Consider the following 13,397-nt stretch of genomic DNA (forward strand, 5'->3'; position numbering starts at 1 on the left):
GTACGATTTCTTTGCTTATCTTAAATTGCATATTTGTACTTGGCATTTATAAAGTTTGGTATGACGAAGGCATTTTATTCTGCTACCCAAACACTTTTATCTTTTGCTACCCCTTTTGAGTCCTAATTTATTTTGTTTCATACCCCTCTTTTGGAATCAAAAATAGAGTTAGGAACTATAAAAGAAAAAGAAAAAGAGAAAAAGAAGAAAAAGAAAATAAAAGAGAAAAAGAAGAAGAAAAGGATAAAGAGACCTAGCAACAAGGACCCCCCACAAAAAGATCACTGCAACCCATTGTCCCTTCTGCTTCAGTTCCAAGCTATCAAATTAGAGAAATAAAAGAATAAGATTAATAGAGAACTAATCAGTTCATCTTCTCCAAGATTAAAAAATGGGAGGGCTAGAAATTAAGGAAAAAAACGAGAGCAAGAAAAAGGGGAAAAACATAAGGGATAGGAGTTCATTGAGCAGCGCCGTAGCAGGGAGTAATTCACATCATAAAATTGCTTCCTCTCTACCGTGATTTCATCACAAACAGCCACTGACCTAAAGACACACGCACAAAGAGAAGTAAGAGGAGGAATGGCAAAAACAGTAAGTATTTTAGCTCTGAAAAGCTATGGAAACATAGTTGTAACACTGTCCTTTTAGCACCCTTAAATAGCCCATTCCTTCATACCAAAATTCTAGCCAAACAATCTCCAACATACTACTGTTTCAATCCAAAACTCATCTAAAAAAAATAGCGAAAAACAACATCAAACCCAGCCGGAGTTCAGTTTCGTCCAGGTTTAGTTTGAGTTTCTCGGAGAGCTTCGAGGTCGTCGGTGATCGTTGTCTAGGGGCTCTTTTTAGTCGTACGTCGAGGTACTGTCTATTGGTTTCCGGTTCGAGTTTCGTCTGGCGTTTTGAGGTCAATTTCTTCTTTCCTTCTGTTGTTTTTTTCTTGATATCATGCTTTTGTTATTTTATTAGTTTGTTGTTGCTCTGTTTTGTTAAATGTTAATGCTTCATTGCTACGTTTTGATGATGTCTTACTATTTGCTTGCTCCATTTGCTCTTGATAATTAGTTTTGTATGTGGCGAAATAAGGGGGCCCAATTTCTTGCTATTAGTTCATTTCGGAAGAATACCTCGAGACCTCGAGGACGCGAAGCTGTGACCGAGTTCCCTCCCTCGGAGCTCATCGAGGCCCAACCTAAAGGGAATGTCGATTGAGGTTAGAATAAAAATGGGGAATTCCCAAGGCACGCGACTAAGTCTAACAAAGTCGGCCTGCCCGGAACTTGTCTCAAGGTGTCACGTCTAGCTATCCCATCTCCATACCTTTGAAATTAATGTATTTTGTACTATGATGGGATTCTCCTCCTATATAAAGGGGATCCTTACCATTTTGTAAGGGGATGCTGTTGCTCCAACTATTCTGCACAAGATAAATAACAACTCTTTCTCTCTTTTCTCTCTAATATATTCCTTCGATATTCTTGCTCTTATTTCTGGACTTCATACTTGTTCTTCATTTATTGCTTGTTGTTGGGCATGAAGAGCCTCCCTTAATTATATCGTACCTGTTAGCCCTTTCCCGATTATCCCCGATAGCTCGAGCCCGAGCCTAGGCATCGACCTCGAGGCCCCTCACCGGTCAGTCCGAGGCCCGAATAGCTAACCCCTCGGATTGGTTATAACTCTACTTTAGCTCGTATCTCATCTTTAAACTTCACATACCTAGCATCAACTGCTTAACAACTAGCATAAAAATAGATCACGTATTTTTAGAGTCCTATCAATAAATTTAATTGTTATTACCATTTTCTCGATAAATAGTTTGGCGCCCACAGTGGGGCTAAAATTAATAGAAATTATTTTCTTGCTGGTTTTGTCACACAACGCAAGTAATCTTTCACACATTTTCTTGTCGAAGATCTTCGATTTCAGGTTAAAATGTCTGGCTCAGTAAACAGAGTTGAGAACAACAACCTTGAAAACCACGGAGAAAATGGTATGGTTGTTCCAATCGTTGGTGCGCCACCACAGAACCTCAACAATGCACCTGGACCAATTCTAGCGGATGCGGGTTCGCAAGATGCATAGCGAGTCGACAAAACCTCACACACCAACAGAAGCATACAACAAGGCGACCAACAGGAAGCCCAAAAACCCCAGCTCGGGAAGAATGGGAAGTTAGCCTTCATGTTATTTTTGAAATGTTGCAGGCACAATAGCTGGCTATTGCTCAGCTGCAAAGCCACCCGAAGACTCCCAGCACAATAGCACTGGATGCTACTCCCCCTCCAAACAGGTACCGGAGAGCTCGAGCAACAACGGATCGGTAGCCGATCCTACCATCGTAAAAATGCTCGAGGACCTCGCCAAAATGATCAAGTCGGGCGAGAAAATGATAGCAGCCAACTATAAGAAGATCGAAACCTATAACTTCTGGGTCGACCAAATCTCGGGCGCACCCCCGGTCCTGAAAGATGTAGATTCAAAGAAGTTTGTGCAATGGCCGTTCCTAGAGGAAGCGGATTCGAAACCCATTCCAAAGAAGTACAGAATGCCGGAACTCCCAAAGTACAACGGTATCTCAGACCTCAATGAACCCGTTACTGCATATACGTGCGCAGTAAAGGGCAACAACATAAAAGACGATGAGATCGAGTCCGTCTTATTGAAGAAGTTCGGAGAAACGCTCTTGAAGGGGACCATGATGTGGTATCACAACCTAGCTCCCAACTCCATAGACTCATTTGCCATGCTAGCAGACTCCTTCATAAAGGCACACGTCGGTGCCATCAAAGTAGCAACAAGGAAGTCCGACGTATTCAAGATTAAGTAGAGGGAGAATGATATGCTGCGAGAATTCGTATCTCGCTTCCAAATGGAACGAATGGAACTACCCCTGGTCTCCGACGACTGAGCGGTACAGGCCTTCACTCAAGGCCTGAATGAACGAAGCTCAGTTGCCTCAAGGCAGCTGAAAGAGAATCTGATCGAGTATCCCTCCGTAACCTGGCCGGACGTCCACAATCATTATCAGTCAAAGATCAGGGTCGAGGATGACCAGATGGGAGACCTCTCGGGCTCAGTATATCTGAGCAGACTCCTGGCAAAGGAGTCGAAACCGAACAAAGAGAGGTCTTGTCGTACCCCAAAGATAGGAGGAATGCCCCGAGGCTCAACCTACCTCGCAATGATCAGAGAATAGATCGAGGACAGGATCCTCGAGGACTCATCAACAGAGCCAGATTTGATAAGAACGCAGGGCCAATGGGTGCACCTCACTTGTCGGAATACAACTTCAACGTCGATGTATTAGATATCGTGTTCGCCATCAGTAAAATCAGAGATGCCAAGTGGCCCAGGCCTATACAATCGAATCCTTCCCAGAGGAATCACAACTTAGTATGTGAACTACATAATACGCACGGCCAAGAAGAACAAAGCAAATGAGCCACAACATGTTATACACATGATATTTGGGGGGGGGGGGGGGGGTTCAACACTCCCCAGGAACCCGTGATGAGAAGGACAAAAATATCCATCACCAGAGAAAAGCAAACTCGGGGATACGTACCCAAAGATGCCCTCGTATTCAGCGAGGAGGAATCCAAAACCTCGTCCCAACCTCATAACGGCACTCCGATAACCTCTTTCCTCGTTAATTCATTTCGAATAAAACATGTGCTCGTGGATCCAGGTAGCTCGGCCAACATTACCAGGTCAAGGGTAATAGAGCAGATCGAACTGCTAGACTAAATCATGCCCGCCTCTTGAGTCCTTAACGGATTCAACACGGCGATCGAAACAACGAAAGGAGAGATCACTCTCCCAGTCAGCATGGTTGGCATGACCCGAAATGTCAAATTCCATGTCATTGAAGAAGACATGAAATACAACGCCTTATCCAGGCGACCAAGGATACACTACATGAGAGCAGCACCATCCACCCTCCACCAAATGATAAAAATTTTGACATAAAACTATTTAGAACAACACGCGGCAAGGGAAGTGTTCGTGGTACGTAATGTAGCGCCGGCACCAATATCTCCACTCTCGAAAGAACTAAAGGATAATCAAACTATGTCTTCGGCCCATTCTTCCCAACCCATTAGCCCACTCTCCACTTAAAATGCAAGATTTAATTTTAGCTATCTATTTCCTTCTAATCCAATGGTTATCATCCCTTGCCACCTCCATATAAAATCCTTAATTATAGAAACCTAACCTAATTCCTACAATCCCAAAAGATAAAAAAAAAAAAAAAAAAGTAGCAGCCGCACCCCACCAAAGGGACACACCTCTGCCACCCCCAATTTCCCAAATCAAATACTTCTAAAAAAAAGAGACACACACATAGGAAGGAATCGATAAAAATTGAAAAACTAGAGGAAACAATTAAGTTTCGTCTCAAGATTGGAGATACCGTCTGTGGTTCTAAAATAAAGATTGTCGAGGTGGTGCGGTCAAAGGTTCTGGTGCGGTTCAATTTTGGGAATTTCAGTTCATTTTTTATCTAAAGTCCGTCGCTGGATATTCTTATTTTGCACTTTTCAAATAGAGCATATCTATATGATTTTTAAGATTCTGTCATTTAATCGGAGAAGAAATCTCGACTAAAAGTCCATTCTAATCCCTTCTCTGTTATTATATTTTTTTTAATCAAATATATGATTGTTGAGGATATATGAACTAATTGACATATGTTGTGATTAGCTTGAATGTTTGATAATTGCTTGTTGAGATTCAGTCACTAGAAGGAGATATTTCATCCAATTAGTAAATAATTGTCATTTTAACTACTAATACAAATCATCTGTCCTTTTCTATAATTAAATTCAATTAGGTGGGCGTTAATTTATTATTTGAGACAAGTATTGGTTCATTGGGGAATCATCATGAATTAATGAGAATTGGACCGTAGGGACTTGAACTTACGAACGTCTTGATTTATTTTTTTGTTTTATCATGGTTCCTTAGGTCGAGGGTCTGGACATAAAATGTGAAGGATAATTTGGATTTAGATATCTTTAATTGATTTTATATTTTTATTCAAATCGCTACGAGCATGTTTAGGCCATTAACTTGGGTAGAAAATTTTTAGGCGCATAAATAAATTCTCGTGACTGTGGGTACGGTTCTCGTGGCATAGTTACGATACATAAATCCAAATTCGGGTGTGTATTTCATGTGACCCGACCATAACTTCGAATAGTAATAAAAATAAGCATGTTGTAGATCGTGGGTACGGTTCCTGTGACGTGGTTTGCGATATGTACAAAACAAACGAGTGCGCGACAATCGTGACTTGTTCAAACAAATTTAAAATAAGTAAAAGTTAGAAAGTAAAAAATGCATAAAATATTTTAAACACGTAATTAATCAGATAATTAGGTCAATTATTAACAGTTGAGCAAGCGTGCTAAAACCACAGAATTCGGGTGTGTCTCACACCTTCTCCTAGGTTAACAAAGTTCCTTACCCGATTTTTTGTATTTTGCAGACTGTAAAAATAGGGTCAAAACTTCCTCGATTTGGGATTTTAAATGAACTGGTGAATTGAGACACCATAAATTATTCCAAGTGGCTACTCTGATTAATTAAATAATCTCATTTTGATAATGTCACTTTAATTGAAAAAATTCTTTATCCCCTCGGGAAAACGGAGGTGTGACAACTCATAAACTGCAATCATAATATAAATATGAAAAAATATAATTTTATTGATAAATAATATGGATACAATTCTGTTTGTTCTCTTGATTCTTCTGGCCTGATTATCTTTGTGACTCGAGGGTTGGAGCAGCATATTTCTCGAAGGTAAAATGTATTTGATCTCCATGCAAGGATGTTGTGGATCTTCTTGAACTATTTGATTGTCAGAAGTATCGTGCCTCTTCTTGATCTTTTTGTGAGTATTTCGTGAGTTTATGAAATTTTTGAGATACTTTCGAAGTGAATATGTGACTCCTTTTATAAATGTGAGGTAGGGATTTGGATGGAGTAGCCTCCACGTTAAGGTTTCGGGTAGAGTAGCCACCAAGAAACCTAATGGACCCCTAGGTTTTTAAGAGCATGTGACGATCCGATAGGTTGTTTTGGATACTAACCCTTATTTTTGTGTTTCAAAACCTCCCATAGCTTCATTAGATGTTATATGACTTGTGTACATGGTTTGTATCATTTTTCGAAAAGCTTTTACGTTAATTTAAAAGAAAATGTGATTTTGGCTTTAAAAATAACTTGAGTTGACCACGTCAACTTTCTTAGTAAACGACCTTGGATCGGTGTATTGAAAATTCTGATAGGTTTGTATGATATTTTTGGAGTTGTACTCACGTTTGGTTAGGGTCCGGGACGACCCAAGCGCGTTTTGGCACATTATGTGAAAGATTTTAAAAATGAGTTTTCAAGTTGAAAACTTGAGTTTTGATGATCAATTCTCATTATTTGATGTTATTTTGATAATTTGAGGTAGCGAGCAAGTTTATATGATGTTATTACACTTGTGTGCATGTTCGGTTTGGAGCCGAGTGGTTTGCGTGAGTTTTAGATTTATTTCGGACTATTTTTGAACTTGTTGGAACTGCTGGTTTTTGCTTCTGGTGTCCAGTGCTTCGCGATCGCGAAGCCTCTATCGCGATCGTGAAGCCTCTACCATGATCGCAAAGGGGAAATTTTGGGCTAGGGGTGGTTACTTTTCGTGAACGCGAAGTATACGGTGCATTACCCTTCGCGAACACGGTTTGCCACTCACGAACGTGAAGCTTTGGGGATGACCTGGGGGGATGGTAGGGGTCGTCATCGTGAACACGGACCTTGGGGACACGAATACGAAGGCAGATTGGATAATAAGCCTTCGCAAACGCGATGTAGACTTTGCGACCGCGAAGGAAATTGGGCCATACTTCGCGAACATGGCGGGTGCTTAGTGAACGCAAAGAACACCTGACGCCTAGTTATTTTAATAGCTGAAAGTCGGAATTTATTCATTCAATGCCATTTTTGAAAGCTAGAGCTCGGACTAGAGAGGATTTTAAGGAGATTATCATCCCAACTTCATTGGTTAGTGATTTTTAACTATTTTTGATGTATTTCGATAATCACCTATTGATTTTTAACGTTAATCTATGAACTTCATGGTAGAAATTAGGGGTTTTTGGTAGAAATTAAAAAATTTATAAAATTGAGGTTGGATTTTGAAATAAATTGCATAACGGGCTTGGGGTGAATGGGTAATCGGGCTTTGGTCCGAATCTCGAGTTTTAACCAAGCCGACCCGGGGTTAACTTTTGTTGACTTTTTTTTATTTCATTAAAGATTGAATCTTTTTCACTCGTAGGTAGTTTCTAAAGCTTATTTTGAATTATTTAAACTATATTTGGCTAGATTTGATTGGTTTGCAGGCTAATTCTAAGAAAAAGTCGTGGTTGATCATTGATTTGGTTGCAGGAAAAGGTAAGTGCCGTAGTTAACCTTGACTTGAGAGAATTAGAACTTGACTGGTTAATTGTTACTTGATTTATATGTGGGGAAGGCGTATATGCAAAGTGACGAGTGTATATGCATAGTTACGGGTGAAGCACTGGGGCTGGGATATTTATTTATTGTCTTCAATCATTTTTTATTTTCATTTATTCCATGTTATTACTTATTAAATGCTCTAATTGTTACTTGCCCTTACTTGTTAAATTTATGCCTTTTTATCCATTGCGTGCCTTAAGTTGCTAATTGTTTTCATGTATCCATGTCTTTATTTATTAACTGCTTTTACTTGTTTTATAACCTTGTTTAGTTCTTTAATTATCTTATTGTGTTTTATTTGAGATACGTCATAGTTGGTTAAGGTTGTCCATTTATATTATTATTGTGTCGGATCCAGTTGCTCACTGCAATAATTATTGATATTATTGTGTGGGATCGGATTGCACACTGTAATGAATATATATATATATATTGCGCGCCTCAACATAAAAGATTTGTCATGTATATATATTTGTGGATCGGGTTGCACGCTGCAACAGAGAAGATATATTTTATTATGTTTAATTGTTGTTACTGTATCCGTGTTGAATTCAGAAGTTGAGTACAAGTGTTATTTTAGGGCCCTCTGTTATGCTTTTCAGTTCCGATTTTATGTTAAATTCTTACTTTCTCTATTCCTGCTATTATTTCATTTATATTCGTACAGGTTTATAGTGAGTGCCTTGTTATAGCCTTGTTACTACTTCGTCGAGGTTAGACTCGGTGTGACGACCCTAAAACTGATCCGGTCATGATAGCGCCTATCGTGGAACCAGGTCAGCCGACACAATTCCTAAATCTAACCATTTTTCTATAACACTCATTTTTATGCCATTAATCAACAAGAAATCTTATAGTATATGTCTAAATAACCAGTGCAGAACAAACATACAAGCCCGACATCGGGGTGTCACAAGTCATGAGAAACTACATCTCTGTCTCAATTCAATAAAGTCTAAACAAGACTGGAAGACCATACTAACTAAAGCTAGGGAAGATAGGAGGGAGAAGAACAGGGCTGCGAACGCCATGCAGCTGCCTTGTCGACTCCGAAATCCTGCTGAATGGACAATAAATGCTCACTATCGTGACCCGCAACTGCTGGATCTGCACACATGGTGCAGGGAGTAATGTGAGTACGCCAACTCAAAAAGTAATAAAAGTAAATGAAAGCTGAGCAGAAAGAAAACACATAATTTTCCATCATAGCACTACAACAAATACTGTATATTTCTCAAAAACAGTACAGAAACCATTTTCTCGTAAAATAACTCAGTTTCAATAAAACTATTTCCTTTTAAAACATCTTTCAATAGTTTCAAACGAGTGATGAAAATAGTGAGAAAAGGGTAGAAACATAAACAATCCCTCGGGCAAAACATGTATCATAAACCGCCCCTCGGGCATAATATGAACAGAACCAACCTTTTGGACTACCTCACAATCACTCGTAATCAGCTGCTCGGGCATAACATGAATAAAGAACCGCCCCTCGGGTAATAACATGAAACAACAACAATCCATCGGGCTACATCATATCACTCTCACTGGGTACCCGCGCTCACTGGGGGTGTACAGATTCCTGGAGGGGCCCCTTACGGCCCAAGCGCAATAACAAGCCTTCTTGTGGCATAATCAAATAGGCTCTCGGCCTCATATCAACAAGCCACCTCGTGGCGTAACAAATCAGGCCCTCGGCCTCAAAATCATGAATTAATATAACATTGCTACGGCGCGCAGCCCGATCCCATAATATCCTCACAACACAAGCCCTCGGCCTCACTCTATCAGAAATCTCTCATGCCACTCGGGCAATAGTAAAACATGATGCTCAACCCAAAATATCATTTAAAATATCAAAACGGAGTAAATATGGCTGAGTTATGAAAACAGTAGAATACAACATGACTGAGTACAAATATGAAGTCAAAACAGTGAGGAATAGTAGTAAAAATCCCCTAAGGGTCCAAAACAGTTGGCACAAGGCCCAAATATGGCATTCAGTCCAAAACATGATAATACTTTCCAAAACACAATGATATCAAATAGTTTTCAATCAAATACGCGATTTAAAAGTCATACTGGACGGACTAAGTCAAAATACCCAATGGTGCACACCCCACGCTCGTCATCTAGCGTGTGTGTCACCTCAAAGTAGCACAACGATATGAAATTCAAGGTTTCATACCCTCGGGACAACATTTACAATCATTACTTACCTCTATGCAGTTCGAACTCTATCCTGTGATGCCCTTGCCTCTCTAATCGGCCTCCGGATGCTCCAAATCTAACCTAAATCAGTACAAAACCATCAAAATATATTAAGGGAACAAAGCCCACTCAAAAATATCCAATTCCGATACCATTTGGTCCTTCAAATCATCATTTTACATTTTTGAAAGGTTTCACAGATTTTCTTCCCAAATTTCATCCCAAATAATGAATCAAATGATGAATTCAATGATAGATTCATGTACTCTAGCCAAATCTGAATTAGAATCACTTACCCCGATGAATTTCTTCAAAAACCTTCGAAAAATCGCCAAAATTCGAGCTCTCTAGGTCAAAATATAAAATAAAACCCTAAACCTCGTATTTATAGAGCACCTCCCGGATTTCTACCACTACTGACCGCACAAAATCAAGTGTGGACCGCGGTGGAGCACCGCTGACCGCACAAAAACCAGTGCTGACCGCGGTGGATTTGACTGCAGTGACCGGCTTTGGTATTTCGGCCATAACCTTCGCTACAGATTTCCAAATGGCTATTATAATATGTTTCTCAAAACTAGATTCAAAGCTCTACAATTTTTGTTTTTGAATGATCATCAAATTCCTTCTAGATCAAAAGATATAAGCTTCCGAAGTCAGACCAGTGAAACCTTTCTCACCGCGGACCGGACAAAATTGAGTGTGGCTGCAAAGCCCCCACCGCGGCCGCACAAAATCCTTTGTGGACCGCACTAGTGTTTGCAACCTCTCTGAACCTGCAACAACTATGTTTTTGGCCTAAAACATCCCAGAACCTACCCGAAACTCACCCGAGCCCCCGGGGCTTCAAACCAAATGTACCAACACATCCCATGACATCATTCAAACTTGTTTAAATCTTTGGAATGCTAACAACAACATCAAAACACCAATTTAACATAGGATTCAAGCCTAAGAACTCCAAAAACTCTTAAATTATGTTTTCGATCAAAAACCCAACCAAACCACGTCTGAATGACCTAAAATTTTGCACACACATCCCAAATGACACAATGGAGCTTTTGCAACTCTCGAAAATCCATTCCGACCCCTATATCAAAATCTCGCCTACCAACCGGAAATCGCCAAAATATCAACTTCGCCAATTCAAGCCTAAATCTACTCTGAACCTTCAAAACTTATCCCGATCGCGCTTCTAAGTCCCAAATCATCTCCCGAAGCTATCCAAACCATCAGAACTCACATCTGAGCCCTCTAACATATAAGTCAACATCCAGTTGACTTTTCCAACTTAAGCTTCCTCAAAAGAGACTAAGTGTCTCAAATCTTACCAAAATCATTCCGGATTCGATCTGACCCACCCGATACCACATAACACGGATAAACAAAGCATAAAGAAGAAGAAATAGAGAAAATGGAGCGGTAACTCATGAGACAACTGACCAGATCGTCACACTCGGTACTTATGGAGTATATGGGGTCGGTTGTACTCATACTACACTTCTGTACTTCTTATGCAAATTCTGGTGTTGGTCCCAGCATCAGTTAGAGGAGACTCAGTCGGATAAGCTTTTCATGGAGACTCTAGGTAGAGCTGCATGGCGATTGTAGTCCCTGAAGTCCCCTTTTTTTAATCTAGTTTTACAGTTTATTTTGTTTCAAATAATTGTATTTTCATTCAGACATTGGTTGTAGCACTTCTACTATGCTCATGTACTTGTGACACCAGATTTTGAAATTTGATTAGTCAGCGTTTGAAGGTATTATATCTATTTTGAATTTTTACAGCTTTATTTCTTATTAAATTGCTTTTGAATTAGTTTAAAAATGATTTGTTATGTACTAAGTTGGCTTGCCAAGTAAGTGGACGTTAGGTGCCATCACGGACTTGCGGTTGGGATTTCGGGTCGTGACAAGTTGGTATTAGAGCACCAGGTTATCTAGGTCTCACAAGTTTAGTAGGGTATGGAGGATCGGTATGGAGACGTTTGTACTTATCTTCTAGAAACTATAGGGATTTAGGAAAATTTCACTTCTTTCCTTCTCTGTCGTGCGATTTTATTCTATCATTGAGTTTAAATTATTCTATTCTTGTTCTCTTAAAGATGATGAGGACACGCACAACATCCACAATGGACCCCAGGCTGCAGCCATCACCAAGGGTAGAGGCTGGGGCCGAGTTAAGAGCCGAGGCAGAGCTCAACCTAGAGCGCGCGGAGTAACACCTATTACAGATCCTCAAATCGAGCAGGAGGAGGACCCTTCTACTCAAACTACACAAGTTAGACCAGCTCAGGTCCCGTAGAGGTTTATAGCCACTCCCATACTTCAGGACACTCTAGTCCGTCTGGTTAGCTGTCACGCCCCAAACTTGGGGAGGCGCGGCTGGCACCCGGTGCCGCACTGGCCCGAGTGAATCACTCTGCAACTTCCTTTTTTTCTTTTGTTTTGTAACTACCATGGGCTAACATGGCCACAACTCGTAATGGATAACTATAGGTAGGCAACACTATATTACTGAACTATTTTTTTTAAAACATGAATACATATGGGTCGTCAAGGCCTCTGACATATTGTACAAACTGAACCTCTGTCTACAAAGCCTCTAAGATCATTCAACATCAAATGGGACAGGGTACCGGCCTACCCATAAGCCTGTAAAAAAAATTCTGACACGATGACTCATAGACTCGGCTCCACTCTGAATGTAGTGGAGTCTTACCGATCCTTCGTTGAATGCAAATCTCGTCTACTGTGAGGGCTCGTCAAACTGATTGTCTATACCTGCAGGCATGAATGCAACGTCCCCAACAAAAGGACATCAGTACGAATAATGTACCGAGTATGTAAGGCGGAGCTGAAACATAACAATAAGTCAACATTAATTAAGGACATGGAAGAAACATGGAGTAGACAATTCATCCTGTAAGTGTGGATAGCTCTGTAAATCATGAAATATTTATAATGTCATGCATATGCGTATGAATATCATGTGATTCATAGGTATGTACGTAAATAACATCATCAAGCCTCTGAGGGAATCCCATCATATCATCTCGGCCACTGTGGGCAACATCATCAACGTATACCAACTGATCAGGTGGTGGTGCGTATATAACCCCGTATGAATGTCATGTCTTGCATAGGTACATGTTTTATAACATCATCAGTCTTTAAGGGCATCCCATCATATCATATCGGCCACTGTGGGCAAAATCATCATTGTATACCAGCTGATCAGGTGGTGGTGCGTATATAATGCCATAACCTTTCCCATATCCCATATACATATATATACATACATACATATATACGCGTATATAACGCCGTTTGAATACACATAAATGCAATGCATGAGAAGTACGTCAATAAATATCTTGGAATATCATAAGACCATTATGCCTTTGAGTAATGTCATGAAGTAAACGTTTTTTCAACTTATGTATTTTTCTGAGACCCATGAATAGATGATAGAATAATATGACACATAGGAAATCAAGAACATAAGCATCTCTAGTATTTCTATGAATAGAGTCATTTATGGAAATTGTGCATTTGCTTGTTTTATTTGTGAAGTATAAATCATGACAAAAGAATGAAGGGATAGCCTTAACATACCTGAGCCGATTCTCTTGACAATCTTTCAACATACGCAATCGTGACGA

General features: G+C 40.0%; 1 long non-coding RNA gene across 2 annotated transcripts; it reads left to right on the plus strand.

The window, feature by feature from the left end:
* The first annotated feature begins 231 nt into the window (after window positions 1-231).
* On the plus strand, window positions 232-12,857 carry LOC107814733 (uncharacterized). Of its 2 annotated transcripts, none has more exons than XR_012694308.1 (4): window positions 232-913; window positions 8,189-8,297; window positions 8,398-12,657; window positions 12,736-12,857. It is a non-coding gene; the product is annotated as an uncharacterized LOC107814733 (long non-coding RNA). The 2 variants fall into 2 exon arrangements; XR_001654626.2 differs by lacking the exon at window positions 12,736-12,857 and adding an exon at window positions 7,404-7,455 and having other exon boundaries at window positions 251-913; window positions 8,398-8,826.
* Window positions 12,858-13,397: the final 540 nt, after the last annotated feature.

This window comes from Nicotiana tabacum, chromosome 8 (genome assembly GCF_000715075.1).
Source record: "Nicotiana tabacum cultivar K326 chromosome 8, ASM71507v2, whole genome shotgun sequence".
Taxonomy (NCBI): domain Eukaryota; kingdom Viridiplantae; phylum Streptophyta; class Magnoliopsida; order Solanales; family Solanaceae; genus Nicotiana; species Nicotiana tabacum.